General features: G+C 46.3%; 2 protein-coding genes across 3 annotated transcripts in view; one reads left to right on the forward strand and one right to left on the reverse strand.

The window, feature by feature from the left end:
• LOC139683652 (histone H2A.V-like) overlaps positions 1–18,081 on the forward strand; it is a gene marked incomplete at its 3' end in the record, with an annotated part of 343,651 nt that overhangs the window by 223,087 nt on the left and 102,483 nt on the right. The gene's annotated exons all lie outside the window — the stretch shown is intronic.
• Positions 1–18,081, reverse strand: part of LRRTM4 (leucine rich repeat transmembrane neuronal 4) — a 113,289-nt gene that overhangs the window by 90,128 nt on the left and 5,080 nt on the right. The window lies entirely within an intron of this gene.

Here is an 18,081-nt window from a genome sequence, read left to right on the forward strand (position 1 = left end):
AAATATTCCTCCTCAGCTCTAAACACAAGTGGCTCAGTCCTGACCTGTGCCAGGTACCAGAGGCACCAACCAGGCACCTGGGAAATGGCATCCTGAATTCACTTGTGGCCCTGCTGGTTTTAGGTACTGCAGGGGAAGGAATTGAGCTCCCTGCAGAAGCTGCCACACATCAAGAATGGGGAGGAAAGATATTTTCCTCTTGTCTCTGCAGGAATCCAAAAAAGCCCTGGAGGATGGGATTAGTGACACACAAATACAGGGCAAAGAGACAGAAATTGCTTCCCTGGGAAAGTGTCTTGTGATGCCAGTGCAAGAGGTATCCCAGGGCTTATATCAGAAATTAGTTCTTTCTCTCTATGAATTCTGCTTTGGAAAACCACAGTTCAGCAATTCTGAAGCTATAAATTTATCACCTTGCTTTTAAAAGCCCTTGTTATTTAATGCATGTCTGAAAATCATAAATACAGCACCTTCTACCTAAATAAAACAAGCCTTGGCATTGAAAAGTGGTGACAGGGAAAGATGGGTGAGTGGAAAACACCTCCCTTTTTGAGTGGATGGTGTGTGAGTCCACTGTTCAGCAGATCTGTTTTCATGCTTGTACTGCAACAGCCTGACTACTGCAAAAAATATCTATTTTGCTCTTGGGATTCCTGCTAAAGAGATTCTTAAGAGCTCAAAGAAGACACAGAGATGCCAGGAGCTCCTGAACAGCAGCAGATGTGGTCAGAGATGAGAATCAGTGTCTGGAAAAGTCTGGATTACTTTGTTTCCCAGAAAATCAGCAGTCTGCATATACTCCAGGTTGGGAATAAAACTAAACCCTGGCCCTGCTCAGCAAAGGACTGATGTCAAACAGGTTCATTTCCTGCTTCAGAGCTCACAAACTTCTTCACTCCTCCTCCTGTACCCCCCACTTCTCTCTCCGTGAGGTTTGCTTGTGGCTGACAGTGACACTCCTGTCCCCTGCCCAACTCCTTCACTTCTCCCTGCCCTGCTGGGCATGGGCAAAGCCCTCCACACCCCCAGTTCCCACCAGCTGGTTCCCAGCACCAGGGAGAGCTTTCCAGCAGTGCAAGCTGCCAGCACAAGGAGCTCTGGGAATCTTCCCAGACTTACATGTTTTTAGGACTTTTGGAGCAGGTTGGAAAGTCACAGATCATCAGCAACCCCTGAGGACACACAGCCCCTCCTCAGAACCCCAGCTCCTGTTTCTGAGTTCTCTTTATTGCTGCCCCACTGGATGTCTCAAAGTGCTGTCCCAGAGCTTGAAGATATTCCCTGAATCACCACATTCGTTTTGGATGTTCAGCAAAATTTCAAATTTTCTTTCCCAAACTTCTAAAGAGAGAACAATCCTCTGTAAACCAGAATTCCACCTGCAGCAACACCCTTTAGTCAGATTAATTGGAGCCAGGAGTTGAATTTGATGATCCCTGTGGGTCCTTTCCAACACAGGATTCTCTAATTACTTCCTCTTGCTTGACTGGATCTCCCATCCTACATTTCAACCCCATCATTAATTAAGTGTGCCTGAAAGTCTAAATCCTCACTGCATGGTCAAGACTTCCTCCTTCTTTGATCCATGGGGATAATTTCTTTGATCCATGATGATAATGCCTTTGATCCTGCAGCACATCAACACCATGGGATACTCCCTTTGCAGATCTTTCTAGGGAACACGTCTGAACATCAGATCTTTTCCTTCCTGGGAGGCAGAGGCAGCTCCATGCTGGAACAGAAACCTGCTCTGCTGCTGCTCCCATTCATTCCTCTGGGGGTGAAGAGGAAAAGGTATTTCTGAAAGCTCATTTAATTCACTTAATGTTTCAAAAGTACCTAAAGACCCCATGGAAAAAATACTGTCTTTGCAATCCCAGCAGCATTAGAAACCATTAAACAAATCACTTTTATAGCAGAGATGCCTCCTCTTGAACATCCAGCAAGAAAAAGAGGCAGTTTGTTGCAAAAAAGAAAAAAAACTATTGGCCTTAAAGAAGATCCAGGAGCAACACCCAAAATTTCCACTGTTTTGCAACGTTTGATATTCCTAATTAACTGTGCTAAATCCTCTTTACCAGTCTCTTCCCATTTCCAAAGAACATAAGGAAAACTCAGCCCCTGTAAGTGGGGGATGGCACTGAACAGCCTCTCCCCCAGCCTGTCTGAGGCTCCTCTCTCCCCGTCACAGCCAGAACAGTAACCAGGACACACCAGAGCAGCAGCCAAGGCGTGCTGTCGATCCACAGCTCTGCAGCTCCTTCTACCAACTCCTCCAGGGTTTGGACTGAGGCAAAGCACTGGCTGCAGCCACAGCTGCCACAGAGGAGCAGCAGCTGAGATAATATCTTATTTATTTATTTTATTCATGTTATTCATTGCCCTTACACTTGGAGCTCTGGCTTAGAGCTGTGAAAACAGGATGTTAATCATTATCTTTCTGACAGAACACAGATTTCACACTCTTTTCTGGCCTGTCTAAGGGGCTGCACACAGAGCCAGGGAGCACAGGAGTGTGTCCTCTGGGAGCTGAGTTTGAGGGGCTCAGAACCCTGAAATGCCAATACAATACAGGCAATAATCTCACACACAGTGCAGGGGAGTCAGCCCAGCTCAGTAAGATAAATGTCTTTGGTTGTTGTCATGCATATTATTCCACGTTCTTCCACTTAAGACAGATGCCTCTGTGCTGGTCTGTGCTCTGATTTTGTAAATGTTCATCTTTTTAGTGATATTTCCTTGATAATGGAACAAGGGAGCAAAACAGAATATGCAATGAATTTAATAGAATATGAGCTCCAACAGATACAGGAAGGTGCAAAACTGATGGGCTGGCCAATCCCCACAGTCAGCAATGAGGAATTGCATCCATAACACATTGGAGTTGGTAAACATGTTAACTTGCTACTCCAGCCTCCCAAATACAGCTCATTTGTCATTTTAACAGCTCAAGAGTTTTCTCTTTTCACTCCTGGGACTCTCCATGCAAATCATGATTTATATCCACAGCCATGGGCTGCTCCAACGCTGAAGAGACACTTTAGGAGCAGATATTAGGGAAATAAAAGAAACTTTTGTGTCTCTTCATTTAAAGAGGTGATACAGCTAAAACATCCAACAGCTTTGGCTGCTGTTTCAAAAGGAGCAAATGCTCTCTCTGAATCCAGGACAGGCAGGTGATCAATCCCCTTCCACATAAATTCCTCTCACAGAATTGCCTACTGGACTATAATTGTTCCTCTACTCCCTTCAAATGAAATCTTGATTCCCTTAAAATCAACAGCAAAACTTCTTGGACACGGGATTTCATTTCATCTCTGGTTTCCCCATCCCCAGGAAACACACACAGGTAAGACTTTCAAAGGCAAAAAAGCTTCTCTTCAGAATCCTGACATGAAAGGAGGAAGAAAGCACAATGAGGGAGGTAAACAACCATCACCAAAAGCAAAGGGAGCACTGAAAAGCAAAATCTGAGCTCCAGCCTGAGGAGAGGCAGCAGGGGAGAGGAGGAACCAGGGGTGCAGCCTCTCATTAGCATCAGCTTTCCCTGCACAAGGCTCCTGATGGCAGCGTTATTGGAGGCAGCAATCCAAGGAATCAGCTGCCCCATGGCAGCAAATATTGAGCCCAAATGACACAGAATCACTGAATCATTAAAGCTGGAAAAGACCTTCAAGACCATCAAGTCCCAGGAAGAATCAGTAGCCAAACACAAATGGAGGTGCCTCAACAACCTCAAAGTGCTGAGACAACAGAAGGAGCAGCATTTATGTCACCAAAGTCTCAGAATAACAGAGCAGAAATGACACCACAATTCTCTAAATCATTTGGGCTGGAAGAGTCATCTTGAGATCACCAAGACCCACCTCTTTCTCGATGCATCCCTGGAGGTGTCTGAGGGACAACTGGCCGTGGCACTCAGGGCTCTGGGCTGGGTGACAGGGTGGGCATTGGGCACAGCTTGGACTGGATGGTCCTGGCAGTCTTTTCCACCTTAAGGGATTCTGTGAGTCTGTGATTCTCCAGGGGGAGAGTCTGCAGAACTGCCCTCTCCTGTGGCACCTCGATGGGAGTCCAGCCCCAGGGCAGCAAAGCTGCTGCCAGGGCAGAGGCACAGCAGGTTCTGCTGTAATTGCCAACACCTGATGGCCTCACCTGGCAGCCAAGTGCGGGCAGCAACATCCCAGGTGCTGAAAACTCCTGATGGTTGTAACGAAAGGGCTCCAACTCCACAGCAACAGAAACTGTTCTGAAGCTCTTCCACAGCATCCTGACAATGTGCACATCCCCCTGTCCCCCAATTAACACACCCTTACAAATGCTTCTTAAGCCCAAAGGTGTCATCTCATTTACATATTTATGAGCCTAATAAGAAAACTGCAAAGCCACGACACTGATGCTTATTTGCCTTTTGTTGTCGAAGGGAAGGAGCTTCCTCTGAGCACACAACCTGCTGAGCTTTGGTTGTCAGGATGAGGCCACCGGGCAGCTCCCAACCTCCACAGCCCTCTAAGAGATCTGGGGACAATAAAAGCTGCTCCACCAGCAAATTCCAGGACACTGAAACATCCCTCTCTAACTCCTGCATCAATTACGTGGTGTAAAAGAGCCTGAGGGACATAAAAACCCACAAGACTATTTAGGGGCAGCAAGTTCCAGACTAATTGGAAGAAGAGAGACATGACCCAGTATAGATTTCTCCCCAGCTGGACTTATTTTTCAATGTAAAAATAATACATTAAATTAAAACACTGACACAATGATTTTAAACTGCTAGAAAATTAGGTTGTGTGAGTCAATGAAATGTGCAGCCTCAAAGCCCCAGTTCAGTGCTTGACACCTCCCAGGCACAGCTCAGGCCCCTTTGGTTCTGAGAGTGCTCAGCACAGTTTGGAAACCTTCTTGAGAATCTGGAACTTTCCTGGAGATTCTGGAACTTTCCTTAAGAAATCCCCCAGTCAGAACCAAAGCAAAGAAAAGGAATCTTATTTTCACAACTCTCTGAGAAGACTGACCCTTTCACAAACCACACCAAGCCCCTGAACTGGTGATGACAGGGAGCTTGAAGCAATTTAAATCTCTTTGCTGTTAATTAATATGACCTGCAGTGCTGCTGCTCAGCCACATTTCCACTTGGACAACTCTGATAAACTTTTCATCAACCCAGGTCTTCAGGACAATTAAAGAAACCACAACACATCAAATGAAAGTTTAAACATCTGAAGGAGCAAGACCTGATTAAACATGTCCATCCAAGCACAGAACACGCTGATGATGTGCATGGAATTCCTGCTCCATCTCCTCACCTGTGTAATGAATTCCATTTGTTGACTCAGGCAGGAACAGCAGGTGACTGTTCTCTCACTCATGCTGAATTTTGAGGTGTAAAAGCAGTTTGACACAAACCAGGAATGTCACTCTAACAGCAAGAACTTCTCTGTTTCCAAGTAACTTACAAGCTCAGTACACAAAACAAGGCAGGGAAAGGAAGTAAGGGGAGAACTGAGTTTTGTTGCTGCTCACTTCATGTTTTCAATGTAAGGGTTAAATAGTTAGAAGAGAACCAGACTCAAAGGAATCCCCAAATCCAGGATGCCAAAGTTTAGGCTGTTTTAGAGATATCACCCTGTATTTCAGCAGGACAGGATTGGAAAAAAAAGCATAAATAATATTTTCTCCTTTTTTTCCATGTAATTCAGAACACTACTCCAAATTTTCATCAAAGTACTACTTTTCAAGTAGCTCTCACTGGTGTCCTTGCCAGATGTGTATAATGGTGGATTTTCATGTATACAAAGAGGAATAAGTGACTCCTCTCCTCACAGCCAGGGGAATGGAAAAACATCCATTTGTTTAATTCAGCTGTGTCAGAGGAAGCCCTTTGGGATATCCCCAGGATCAGTTTGGGAGAACTTGTGGAAGTGGAGGAGACACAGTGAGTGCCTGGGCAGACCTGAGTGCACCAGAATATGGGGGTTATTCTCGTGTCAGTCAGGAGGAACTTGGATATTTGATGGCCACAAAAGCCAGAAAGGAGCACGAAACCAAGAGAAGGCACATTTAGGTTTAGACAAGTCTAGAGAGTCTGTGCCAAAGCTGGGGACAGGGCTCAGATCTTCCTGAATATCCTATTCCCTGGGAAATTTGGCAACAGGCTATAAATTGGGCTTAATCCTAAAAATATTTATCAGCTGACCAATCATCTGTTAGTCTTTGGTTGTCAGGGAAACAGGCATTTATGGGCATCATTTTCAGAGACACTGAGCCACAGCAGGTGGGACTGAGAGGCAGGACAGGAGCCCTCCTGTCTGCCCAGGGCAGCCCCAGGGCTGGTCCCACCCAGGCTCTCCAGGGAGTCTTCCTCAATAAACCCCTCTCCCTTCCCACCAGGACACACCATTTTCAGCCAGGGCTTCCACAATATCACCAGGTGCTCCCCAGAGGCACATGGAATGATTTATCCACCTGAGCCCTCAGACACTGTAGCCAAATCTTACTCTTTGGCCACTAAACAGCAAGTTTTCCACCCAAAATCTCCAGGGAAATTGGACAAAAGATGTCCTGGCTCCTAATTATGGGATTAGAACTGTAGGATCCCAGAACTGAGTTGGAAGGGACCTTAAAGATGATCCAGTTCCAATGCCCTGCCATGGCAGCGATTCCAGATTAATTCCTTGAACTTGGGAAAGGAAACTGAGATTTCTGACATAATTTCTGACTTAACAGACCAGTTTACTTCATGCACAAAACCTACTTTGAGGGTTAATTAGTGCTTTTTCTTTGAAATTCTTTGAAGATGAGACAGCCAACCACACCTGCATGGGGTGACCACCAATCCTGCTACCACATCAGACACTTTTCTATCTGAGGCACAAATGCCCTTTGTCAACCATGAGACCAACTCTGGCAAGTCCATTCCAGGCAGGTATTTATAAATTCCCTGCATTTGCCAAAGTGTGGCATTTCCTGACAGTCCCTGCAAGAACCCAACCCCAGCCCGTTGCTGTGGTTACCCAGCAATGCTGTGCCCACCACAATGATCCCTGGAGCTTTCCCAGTCTGCATTTAGACCAGATTTGTATTTTCACCTCCTCTTCTTTAAAACAGAGGAGCAAAAATGACACGGGAAGAAATGAGAGACTTCCCTGCAGCTCTTCCCCTGAGCCTTCTGCTCCATCTGTGTCCAACCCCGAGGTGACAGGGGGAATTTTTAGAGGGTGGCTTTGAAGAGCAGACCAAAATCCGAGCAACTGTTAACAAAAAGTGTGAATATGGCAGACAGGAGAGGAGGTTCCATAAGGAATATACACAGAGTGGTGTTTTCCAGAAAGGGAAAACGTTGTCTCACCCAAAAGAACTGCTGTGGAATTTGAGGGCCTTTCAGCTCCCTCATATGAGTGTGCAGAGACCAGCTGAGGAATCCAGAAACACTAAAGAAAGATTAAAAAATATTTACCAAAAATATTTCTTTTTTCTGATCTGAGACTGGATTAAATACAAAGAGTGACATTTATATCACAGAACCATCACATGGTAAGATGGGTTGGAAGGGGCCTTAAGGGCCACCTCACACCAACCCCTGCCATGGGCAGGGAACTGTCCACGACAATCTGGGCTTATTGTTAAAGCATCACCTAAACCATTTCCAGCTGTTCTTGTTCAGTCCTCTTTAAAGCCAGGAAACCTCAGCCCATGGACATCTCAGGACAGGGATGGCCACAGATTTATTTGCTCCAAAGAAGAAAAGTATTTCTGCCTGATTCTCTTTGTTTCCTATCCCTCAGCTTCACTGCCTTCTAATTTTTGAGTAACAAGACAGAAGAGAAGCTCCAAATAACTGTTCTCCAAATCAGCCATTATTGAGAATACTTTAATCACACTTCATCTTAGTCATCTCTTTTCTAAGATTAAACACTTCCAATCTCCCCCATGCTCTGAAAAATGCTGGGAAAGCAGCAACAACTAAACAGGAAATCTGAGTACAGAGACATTTGCAGAAGGAGCAGTGACAGAGTGCACTTCCCTCCTGATACACAGATATACATACATATATTGTATTTATAGATTTATGCAGGTTTTCATTTTTAATTAGTATCATTCCAGTACAACCACACGGAATGGATTTATTCAACTCATCCATGACTGTGGGCCAACCATTTTATTCCTTCCCCCTGTATCCACTTCCCACTACTTTGTTCCTTCTCTTCATAGCAATTCATAGAATAACATAATCATGAAGGCTGGAAAAGACCTCTAAGACCATCAAGTCCAACCAGTAATCCACACTCAGGTCAGTGAGAGGATGAAAAGCCCCTTGTTGGTGGGGCCCTGGGCCTGGAGGTGCTGCTACACAACAAATTATAGTCCCAAATAAATAACTGTCACAAGCCAGTACTGAGGGTTGGAACTGGCTGATCTTTAAGGTCCCTTCCAATCCAAACCATTCCAGGATTCCATGAACAAGTGCAGGAACTGGAGAATCCAAGGGACACCTTTTACTATTGTCGTGGCCAAGGTGAGCTCAGCCACAACCACAGCTGGGAATATTTTGCAAACAAATTCATGAGAGCAAAGGCAAGAAAAAACCCCACCAAAATTTGTTGGATAAACTGTTCTCAATGAATAATTCCTCCAGCTCTGGTAGCAATACATAATTACACACCGTGACGGTGGATTATGTATTAGTTGGGGGGAGTAATTAGTTAATGTTTGTACAGCTTCTGGAAGATGTAATGTGCTCAAGCATTATCATTAACTAAGTGGAGCATTCAGTTTGAAATTATTTTTACCATAACTCAGAGCAGTATCACCTACACCCTTTCAAAGGACTGTGATCAGTTCAATGTGGGATCCTTCTGTCAGGAAGGAGAATTCCCAGCCCAGGTGAGGGGCTGGGAGGGAGCAGGAACAGCTCCTCTGCTGCTGAGCAGAGGAACAGGGAGGTGGTTTATTGCCAGGTTAGAGGATCCTCCTTTGAGGCACAGGCTGGAGTTGCTCTGACACACATGAGGCAACAGCTGCTGAAGTTTAACAGGTAAGATCAATCAGATTCCTGATTTGACAGAAACCCAGAAGCTTGCACAGGGTTGAGAGTGTTGCAGGAGATGCTCAGCACCTTCCATAACCAGGATAATAAAGTCCTGAAGTCAGGCAGGTGCCTTATTTCAATATTAATTAGACTAGAAGAGCCAAGAGCCACTGGATGCATCTCTAAGTGCCCAAACCTGATCAACTCACTGCTCAGCTACTGCAGAAAGGAGGGAGAGAACCCCAAATACCCACAGAACTATTTGATATTAAAAGCTTTAACATCTGAAACTCAGAAAGACCTCTGAGGAAGTGCAGCACCACCATTAAGAAGGGTTTTAATTCCCTAGTTAATTAAGGGGGCAGGAAGGGAAACTGCTGGGAATGGTCCAGCAGCTCACTCTCCCTTGGAAGGCAGTGTTGGCATCCCCAGCTGTCACACAGCCCAAAGGACACTAATGCCCCCAAATCCAGCTGTATTTTTATGCTAAAGGAAAGGAGGATTATTTTTCATGAGGAGTTTCATCAAAACTTGTCTGGGTTTCTTTTAAAACTCTCAACATTTGCATGTTTTAATAGTTCTGGGCAGGGAGACCTTCCCCCAGACTGACACACTTACAGTACCAGGACAAAATATCCCCTCCAACCTCCTCTGGACATGAGAGGCAGAGACAGATGAAACCTTTCCCCCACCTTTTACTTACTGAGGCAACATTAATTCCAGTCCCTCACCTATTACAGCAAATCAACAAAGTCTAGACCTGGTTCTCCAAAGCCAACAAACGTTTGGGAGCTAATCATAAACAGAAGGAGGTTAATCAAGTCCTCAGAATGCTGAAGCTTTGCACACCTTGGGACTCTTAATACACCCAACGCAGAAACAGCACCAAAGGAAATCCCCACAGATTCTGTTTTCAAATAAAAATCTCTAATAATTCTGGATTGCCAGTGGGGTCTTTACCTTTTTGATTGGTGCACTTTGTGTTCCCTCTTCAGAAACACACGGGCTGCCTTCATTTCCCTTCTTGTGTGACATTTATGTGGCTTTTAAAGCCAGGAGCCTAATATATGATTTAGGGCTTTGAGAAAGAAAATTATAATGCTGGGGAAGCAGTGGCTCTGGAATTCCCATGGAATCCTGCCACGGCAGCACCTGAGCAGGGAGCACCTGGGAGGCTGTAACTCAGTCTCTGTTGCATCTGAATACAGTATAGATGTTTTAAAAGCACTAAATAGGCAGGTGCTGATCCCTGCCCAAGCCACAGCAGAGCCACTTCAGAGTGGCTGTTATGGCAGGAACAAACAGTCCCTGCAGGACTCCCTTGAGGCTCCAGACAATGCCTTTTGCTCTCCTGCTGAAGCAGGAGCCAAACCCAACCCTGTCCTGCAGCCTCCCAGAGGAGCAGTGAAAGCCAAGGCACCCCAGGAAGGGGATGGGAGGGCAGAGACTACGAGGCAGGAGAAGTTTCCAAAGATTTAAAGATTCTTCCCTGTGAGGGTGGGCAGGCCCTGGCACAGGCTGCCCAGAGAGGCTGCAGCTGCCCCAGCCCTGGAAGTGTCCAAGCCAGGCTGGACAGGGCTTGGAGCAACCTGGGCTGGTGGGAGGTGTCCCTGCCCATGGCAGGGGGTGGAACTGGATGAGCTTTAAGGTCCCTTCCAACCCCCCAAAATCCGTGATTCTATGGCAGAAACAGAGGAAAACAATGTTCAGAAAATCAGGGCTTCTACTTCCACAAAATCTTGGCTTTCCAGGAGAGATGGAAATAAAATTATTACTGGAATGTATTAGTATTTATTCCTTGTGTTCTGACACATGTTTGTGTGTGTGTGAACATCTGCCCTGACCTTCAGAACTCCTGGACACACAGTCTGGTAAATGGAAGGGATAATGATGACCCAGGAAGATCCTTTCTCTCCTCTCCCAGTAATATGAGAAGGGCCTGGCAATGAACAGCCCTTAAGGACACACTTTCAATTATGTCAGGCCAATCAAGGAGCAGGAGTGGAGCTGGAATGGGAAGCCTGGTGTCAGATGTACACTTAAACAATAGCTGTTGTGCCTGTCATTCATCCCCAATTACTGCAGGGGGGAAGGGGGGGGAGAAAAACTATTTATGACCTGTCAGTCTCAAGAAACCACAATTACGATGATTTAATTAACACATGGAGAGGCTTTGGGCAATCACATCATTCTAAATTTAAGAAGCAGCACATTTCAGGCCCAAGATGATTTAGAACATTAACAAATGCTAGTTGAACCAGGGCAAGAATTTGATGGCCTTGTTGGTTCCTTTTAAAGCATCCATCATGGCACAAAGATAATCCAAATGGATGTGTTAGTGAAAGATGAGAGCAGTGAAGAATCATCTGGGGTTTCAAGGGCCATCACACAGAAGGAGAAGCTGATTTTTAATGAGAAGTGAGTTTGAAAATGAGCAAAACCACACAACTCAAGTCCATTAATCAAAGACATTCCTCTATGCATTGGAAAAGCTGGGAAAAAATGGAGTTCTGAGAGTGCACGACCCCAGGGATGAGCCTGACCTTCCCATGGAGGTGTCAAGCAGGCCTTTCTTTGGGTTGATGCCCAGGAGGAAAGCCTGACCATGGGATGGTCTGTTCCCTCCCAGGGCTGAGGGCTGGACTCAGCCAATAAAGAATATTGCCAAAGGTTCCCTCAATCCTGGCCTGCTCCACCCCTGGCCAACTCCTCTCCTCCAGGAACTGCCCTCCAGGTCTCCATTTCCCCTTTCTGGGCCCTGCAGGTTCCCTGCTGTCTCCTGTTCCCCCAAGCACAAAGTGATTCCGTTGGGATTTTCATCCCCTGATTAAACTTGGGAGTTGTCAGCTCCTACCCGGACACACATGGCAATAACATCACCTCACACTGAGCTGACCTTCTCTCATTATTCCCTGCTTCTTAATTGCAGGAACTGCTCCTATGCTGGCCAATTATACTCAAATGTACCTAAACAACCCCCCAAATAAATCTATACTTGAACTGATTAACAAAGGAGGAGTTTTGCTGTAGCTGGACATAGTTCAGATGGTAAGAGATTGGGGATGATCAGCACTTTTTGGCCTTCCTTGCCTTCCCCCTTTTGCAGGTGGAACAAATCCTCTTCGAGTGCCCATTGCAACACCAGGACTGGACCATCTGCCAGGAAGAGCTTTCTATTTCCTTGGAAGTTAAAAAGGTACAGAGAAAACCAATCTAAAAAGCCAACATTGCCAACATCCTCTCATGCCACCCCTTCACCACAGAATGCAGCTCCTACCAAAGCAGGATTTGGCAGCTTGGCTGGAGCTGACAGTCCCTGGACATCCCTCAGAGTCGACCCACTCATTTCTCCTGTGCAGGTGGGAGGACCCACAGCAATCTCAGCTTATGTGGCTGCACAAGAGGCAGATGTGAGAAAAGCTGATTCGTGTCCAAAACACTTCCTGCTGCAGCCCATCTGTGTCAGGGCTGGAATTCCTGGCTGGGAATGGCCAAACACTGCCGTGTTGGTGGTGCTATAAACACAAATCACTCCGGAATTCTTCATGTCAGAATGTTTCCCACGTGGGTAGCAGGACAGAGAGCTGCACAATTCCACATGCCAGGGAGCTCCTGCCAGGAATGGGTGAGGTCTCCAGTGGTAACAGGACCATCCATGGAACAGCTGTGACCTGTTTCCAAAGCTCTCTTGTTCTGGGCAAAGTCTCAGGAATGTTTCCAGCAGCAGGACACTCACAATAAGATTGTTTGCCCCTCTTAGTTTGTGCTTAAAAAAACCCAAAACACAAAGGCACAGGTTCAACAAATTCCTTCCCTGTTTCTGAGCATTCTCCCCTCTGGAATGAGCTACATAATGGGCGAAAATTGACTTTTTTCTCCTCCTTAAAATACTGGCAGTGCACCACAGAGTTTAAGCAGAGACAGAAAGGTGAGGGAAAGGAAAAGGGAGACAGAGGGGGCAAATGGCATTGGCCCCAATTCCAGCAATCCAGGAATCCCTGAAAGGGCCTGAGCAGGGAATAAAATGGGATACAAGTATTTTCCTCTCTTGCACAAAGCCTTCCAGTGCACCATCCTCTCCATTTGAGCAGCCCTCCCTGTACATGACTCCGTGAGGTTTCTAGAAAGTGGTAACATTTGGGAAAGTAGGAAAAGAGGTGAAGGGAGGGCAGGGAGGGTGACCTGGATGGACATCGTGTCTAAGAATATGAATCCACAGTGCAATTCCAGAGTTCTACTAATCAAGTTTTGGCCTCTGGATGAGACCTAAAGGAGCAAATGTAATGCCTGAAACATGGTCAGGAAAGCTCCCAAGCCCAGTGACAATGTGGGAGATGCGGGTTCAGTTCCTGCCCTTGTTGCTATCACAGAGCAATCTCTTCAACGTGTCAGCACCACTTGTACCACAAGCCCTTGTCAGACTTGCTCTTCTCTCCCCAGGCACCAGGGTAAGGACTGAGGGAGGGTTTCAGGAGAGCTCCACATCCTCCTGCTGCTTCCTCTGCAGATTCACAGCCGTGGCTCCGTTGCTGCCGAGGCACAGCTGGCTCAGCTCCGCCGGAAACGCGGCTGCTCATTTTGGGAACAGCTCAGGCAGATCTCACACTTCCCAAGTGCTGAGCCCAGGAAAATCTGCCCCTGGGCATCCATTGCTACATCACTAGTGCTTCTAGAGCACAGCTCTCCTCAGACTGATTTTATACTTGCAATACCAAGTGGGAAATGCTAATAAAGGCTCCAAATGTAACAAGAACTGCCCCAGCCCTGGCAGTGCCCAAGGCCAGGTTGGACAGGGCTTGGAGCAGCCTGGGCTGGTGGAAGGTGTCCCTGCCCATGGCAGGGGGGTGGAACCAGGTGATCCTAAAGGTTCCTTCCATGTCAAACCATTCTGTGATTCTGATTTCTAAAATGTACCTTCTCCTCCCACCTCTGAGCCCCTTCTGACATGTCCCCTGCAGACACTGCCCTGAGGAACAGACTCTCAGTTTCTCCTTTGCCTGCTCTGCCCACACAAACCTGGAGCTTATGACAGTCTCAGAAGACTGACTCACACTTCAGTTTACAGCTCAAAAGCAATTTGGGGTCCATAATCACAGAAAAGGGGCAGAGAAGGAGCCTCAGCACAGAAGGATGGAGGAAGCTGAATTAACAGTGCCTGTGTTCCAAAACAGTCACTGGATAAAACTCCACACTGCTTTGGCCCTACAGTGGTGACAGCAGACAAATGGAGAGCTACTGCTCCCCATTCTCCTCACCTTCCATATTCTTCTTTCCACAGTGCTCCACCTGTGCAATCACCTTCCTTTCCCATTTTCCCACCTATGACAAACTTACACCTCTCCAGTGAAGTCCAGCCAATCATTTAGTGATTTCCCCACAGAGATCACAACATCCTGTAAGCTCAGGGTGGGCCCCAGACACCCTTGTAATGCTGAGTTACAGGCCTGGAACCTGCACTAAACACACCCTGGAGATGGAGACTGTGCTGCTTTTCCCTTTTTGCATCTTGTCCAAAACAACCCAGAAATGGTGTTTAATAAATAAATAAAACCCAGCAGCAGCATGTTAACATTTCCTTTGGAATTAAGCTCAGAAGGAGGAGACCAGCAGCCCCCCAAACCTGAATGTGTTGCACTCCTTTATCAACCCACTTCTCTCTCCCCAGTGGCAACAAGGCAGGAAGGAGAATTCCAGCTGAACATGAGTTTGGGTGGCTGATTTAGCAGGAGTGAGAATACAAGTGACAACCCCCTGGTTGTCACTCCAGTGGAAAACCCAGTGGAGACGTCCCTGCTCGTTCATGGGACATGGTCAGACACTGAGAAGGAAAAGTGCAAAAAGGCACCTCCCAGGTCTGTGTCTGTCACCTCTCCAAGGGCCTCACCGGGCTCAGTTCACACAGAAAAGTTGTTCACCTGCTTGGTTGGTTGGTTTGCCCCTGCCAGCCTGGAAAGGGGAGAGGAATGACCTTCCAGGAGAGAGAAACATCCTTGCAGCAAAGTCCCTTGTCCCCAAACCCCCTCCCAGAGAGCCACACACAGTTATTTCATGTGTGATATGCAGGAAATACATAATACTGTAGCTCAGTCTCTGAAATTGCTTTTTATGGCCCCCAGATCTTCAGCAAATGTACAAATAAATGTGAAATAGAGAGGGAATGAGATGCACATGCACAAAGCAAATACCAGAATGAGATAGCAGCAGTCTGGAACTGGCTGCTGAGAGCCAAAATCATGAGAATCCAGTTATTTTAGCAGCCCTTGCCAACAGACTAAACAGAATAGCATAGGCCAGGTGTCAGTGATTATAATGCCACTGATGCCAAGAGTCTCTCCCATTTGCAGCCAGCCTGGCTTTGGCTCCATCTCTGCAGCACAGGAAACAATTCCTAAAGCAGGGACTGGGAAAAGCAGCCACACAAAGTGTATCTGCACCTTCCCTGCTCCAGGGCAGCCCTTGTACACCTGTGGGCCTTGGTTTTATACTCCAAACCTCATTAACCTTAAAAGAAAATCATTCCTGCTGCTGTGGCAGGAGGAACCATGTAAACACCTCGGCATGTGGTGTCAAGGCCAGTTCTGCAGTGGGAAACAGGTGGCTCATGGATGAGCTGAGCTGGGTACTCCTAAACCCCAAATGATCCCTGTGAGGTGCCAGGGCTGCTCACCTGACCTCATAAAACATCCATTATCACCCCACTGCCAACAGCAGCATCTGCTCAGGCACCTCTGATCTTTCCCAGGTTCAAGGGAAGCTTCATTCCTTTCCCAAAGACACACCGTGTTTGGACGCTCAGCTGCTTCCAGGCACTGGGGGTGGACATGGGAAAGGAGACATCACTTGGAAAACACTCCTTACAGGAGTGAACTCAACAGCCTCCTGAGCAATGAATCCTGGAGCTGCCAGCCCTCACTCTGCTAACCAGCTCTCTTCTCCCTTCCAAGGGGTTCTTTGTTGGGAGAGACCTCAGGCTGAGCACAGGGAATGAGCCACTCAGCCCCATGGGAGGATAGGCCTGAGCTGCATCTCTCTTGCACAAAATAACAGTTTCCCACAAGTGTGTACATTTAGGCAAATCAGGAAATAAAGAGATGCTCCATTTTCTATTTTTCCCCCAAACATAACCCCTTCCCATTGCTGAAGACACTTGAAGAGTCTTTTTTCCCCATTTTTAAAAGCTGTACAGTGCATCTCTCTCCTTTTACAAGTGGAACCTTGTAGCTATGGAGACGAAGAATGTCAAATCCAAGCAGGAAACAGGATTTCAGTGAGAGCTTTGGGTTGCTACATGTGCCTTCAATGATGTGGTTTCCATCTCCTGAAGTCTTCATTATTCCCTACTATTTATCAGTGTGTTAAGAGCCACTGGATGATAAATCACCACCCAAACACAAGTCACAGGCTGGGACAGCACTGCCACGTCCTGCACAGGCTGATTGACACCAGAACCAGGAATCCCACAGACAGCACAATCAACACCCTGAATCCTGCAAACTTCTGCAGCAGCTTAATTTAACCTGAATAAAACTCTTGTGCTGCTGCAACAGCACCTGGAAACCAGGTGAACTGGAGCCTTCTTGTGTTTAATGCCATGTGTAACAACCCCCATCATCACAGAGGAATTGCACCACATTGGTCTTCTGTCCTACACTGGGAGGACTCTTCAGCCTTGTCATTATCTGCCATAATCCAGATTACCCAACTTTCAGTCTCCCAAACAACATCACATCATCCCTGTATCTTCGTACATCCAAATGCCATGAGAGATGATGCTTTCATTAGCTGGTTGTTCAGTTATGACACAGAGATTCAGTTTTCTTACCATCATGGTGTAAATTATCAATGTTTTATTCAAGCTAACGAAATTTCAGCAGTGTTAAACCTGAGCATGAAGAGGAGACAGCCTTTCAGATCAAATCAGTGCTCCTTGTGACAGCCAGGGAAAATTCAAATTAACTTTCACATTACTTTCTGCTCGTGCTGGTAACAGAGAATAAAAGCCCCACATCTCCATTCCCATGGAGCTGGAGAAATGACATATATGGCAGGTGTTTGTTTTTTTTTAAGACAACACTGCTCCAGAGAAAGCAACACCAAGACAGGAGTTTTTCTTCCTTCTCCTTAACTCCATGGTCCAAAATGAGCTGGAGATTTCAGGTGCCAAACATGAAACATCTCAAAGATGCTGCTTTGTCAGCAAGTGAAAACATTGGGTTTAAAAAAATCCAGATCCCAGGACTGCAGCCTGTTCCACACTTCTCATCTTTAACACACCTTTCATGCCAAAGCCATGGCTCAAAATTTCCACAGTCAATCCCAATCTGCACAAATGGATCGGAATAAATTCCAACAGGCACATTAAACATGCCCAGGTAGGACATCCACAACCAGGGGAGCAAAATGCCCTAAGGCCACATCGTGCAAGAAGAAGTAACCAGTCCTGCAATGGAATTGTGCAAATCCTTTACAGCTACAAATAAGCATCAGCATTCAGAGCATGACCATCCTGTGCATCCACAGTAGTGGAGTCATTGACAATGAAGTAGTGAAACAGTTTGGGGTTTCCTTGCAAAACTGAGCAACAGAAAAGATGCTCTGGGAGCTTTTGCTGTTTGTGTTTCCCATGTTGCTGAGTCAAATCCCAACACAACCTTAAGGATGTGAAAATCCACTCTGTCTAAACCTTTGGTGATCATGGGAATGAAATTAAAAACCTCAAGAATACCCATCTCCCAACACAGGTATTTTCAACTGTGCTGTTCAAAGCAGCCTGTGTTCCTGCTGCTCCAGGGTTTTCCTGGAGCCTAACTCCAAGACTGTGCTGCAGTCCTGTTGCCCTCTGGTTTGCTCCTGAACTAGACCAAAAATGCAGCAAATCCTGGGCATTATCTTCAAATAGGCCATAAACCCCTCAAGATTTCATGTGGGAGCTGAGTAAAGAGGTTTCCATTTTTATTTTAAAAACAGAAAAAGCTCTTAAATGCCTCTGTATCTACCAATACATTAAAAATAGGATTGTCTTGTAGCCACAGCTCATAAAATGGGTGCAAACA

This window comes from Pithys albifrons, chromosome 29 (genome assembly GCF_047495875.1).
Source record: "Pithys albifrons albifrons isolate INPA30051 chromosome 29, PitAlb_v1, whole genome shotgun sequence".
Classification (NCBI taxonomy): domain Eukaryota; kingdom Metazoa; phylum Chordata; class Aves; order Passeriformes; family Thamnophilidae; genus Pithys; species Pithys albifrons.